Source organism: Oculina patagonica, chromosome 12 (genome assembly GCF_052425735.1).
Source record: "Oculina patagonica isolate OP01 chromosome 12, crgOcupat, whole genome shotgun sequence".
Classification (NCBI taxonomy): Eukaryota; Metazoa; Cnidaria; class Anthozoa; order Scleractinia; family Oculinidae; genus Oculina; species Oculina patagonica.
In genome coordinates, this window is record NC_135769.1 from 5,538,607 (window position 1) to 5,540,715 (window position 2,109).

Below are 2,109 nucleotides of genomic sequence, written 5' to 3' on the forward strand. Positions count from 1 at the left end.
TGTCCTGGCAAAGATTGCGGCGTTCAAAACATTTACAGAACTATGTATTGTAAGAATGTTGAATTGAAAAACTAATGGCAAGCGGTAAAAAAATCACTTTGAACTGCAAAACATCGCTCTTGAGGAAACGAAGTGTTCAAGCTTGTTTTAGAGTTGCTTTGTACTGACAATTTTTAGTTCAACGAAGTTCATCAAATAAGCGCCGCATCAGGACTGCGGCGCTTATTCGGGGGCGGCGCTTTTTAACTTTTTTGTCCGAAATGCGGCGCTTATTCGAGGGCGGCGCTTATTCGGGGGGGGGGGGGGGCGCTTATTCGAGTAAATACGGTACCTGATGTTATTTTATGTGTTTTAGGGGTAAATACAAGAGTGCATAAATGCGTCGTCTAGCTTGTTTCTGAAACATTATATATGGTGAGAAAACGAGCTTATTTTTCTGAAATATCCATATTTTACAAACATCTACAAGCTTTTGTCCTTTTACCAGTGAATACAATTGTTTTTAATTAGCATGGAACCAACAAACTGTAACGGCTGCACTTCACGTGCGGCTTTTGCTGACGAGGACCAATCAGATGCCATATTTTGGTCGGGAGCGTGGAGGAAAATAGTTGGCGCCAAGCTTAAATTAGTTATTCGGATTGTATCTGAGAAGAAATGAAGACCTCGGCGAGCTAAACCCAAGACCGAAACTCTTATTTGTCTTCTTTGACATTCCCAAGGCTTAAGAGCTCTCAAGCTAAAGCTCGAAAATATGATGAAGCACAAGTAATAGTGTTGTCCGGAGCTTCTACATGGTAAGTAAGACAGTGTTTTTGTTTTAACAGAACAAGTAAATGGTGTTTGAGTTGAACTCAAACTTCGACCAAACACTTTCATTGTTACTTATTTACTTTGATTTTATAAACCGGTTTGTTCTTTTCAGTTCACAGCTAGCTACCGAAGGAATGACTTAAAGCCAAGATAAAAAGAAACCTTTTCCAAACATGCTTCGTGAAATAATCATAGCAGCGAAATGTGGACGCGCGTTTCTCTGGTTTACTATTAGAGGTATGCTTGTCTGTTTATTTTTGTTTGTTTGTTAGTTAGTTTGTTATGTTTCTTCTATTTTATTGACCGTAAATTTAATAGGTGTTAGCAAATTTGTTTTATTTTGAGCAATTATGACTTATAAAATTTCATTCGCGTTTAGTGAAAATTTGCGTGGAAAGTAAACATGTCAGAATTACGAATTGAAATCTGTCGGGAACATGCCTTCACAAGAAGGAGTTTTTATACACTTTTGAAGGAATACTCATTAAAAAATGTATCCGTATAATAGTATTTAAAATTTATGGATAAAAAATAAACCTCCAATGTTGTGATTTAGGCAAGATTTCCATAACTTAATTAAATGCATATTATTTTGCAAGCCTCGATCTTTTCATGATTTCCTCTTGTGTATGAAGGGCGGATGTGTGCGTAATTAACAGAGCCAGGAGTAATAACTGACTTCATTTTTTATTGCTTTGCACAGTCCAGTTTATTTTCTTTCCGCGGCCTCGTCAAGCAGTCAGCCCATTGTGCCGAGTTAGCAGTCTAATCCAGTTCTACTCTTCCAACTTGAACATGACATCGCCCAGTGTCCTCAGCGTCGTCTTGGCATCAAAAGACTCAAGTTCTTCCTGGTAGTGGTTAGTGTGTTTCTTTGTGGGTGGGGTGGGGAGGGTAATTAGCTAAAGCACTGGATGAACCTTACTCTCGGCGATTGTTCGGCAAATATTCGGCTAATGTTCGGCTAACAAGAATGATTCGGAATTCAGCTTAACTTAGACAGTTTAGTTAGTGCTGGGTGGGTTGGGTTTGGGCCTTCCCTTTTTCTTTCTTGGATTTCATAATTCGGCCTTCGAAAGTTTCATGCTCGCTTTTTCTTCGGCACACTTTGGCTTCTATTTCGGCTTCACTTCGGTTTTAATTCGGATTCATTTTGGTTTCACTTCGGATTAACTTCGGTTTTTCTTCGATAACACTTCGTTATCACTTCGGCTTCGATTCGGCTTCTGCACAATCTCCCGCTTAGTATTTTTATGAAAAAAATGTATTCTTTTCTAAGTTCCATTTAATGACAGA

General features: G+C 38.7%; 1 long non-coding RNA gene across 1 annotated transcript; it reads left to right on the forward strand.

Annotated features, from left to right (window-relative positions):
* The first annotated feature begins 624 nt into the window (after positions 1–624).
* Positions 625–1,642, forward strand: LOC144631911 (uncharacterized). The gene is made up of 3 exons (XR_013566819.1): positions 625–797; positions 926–1,050; positions 1,517–1,642. It is a non-coding gene; the product is annotated as an uncharacterized LOC144631911 (long non-coding RNA).
* The last annotated feature ends 467 nt before the right edge of the window (positions 1,643–2,109 follow it).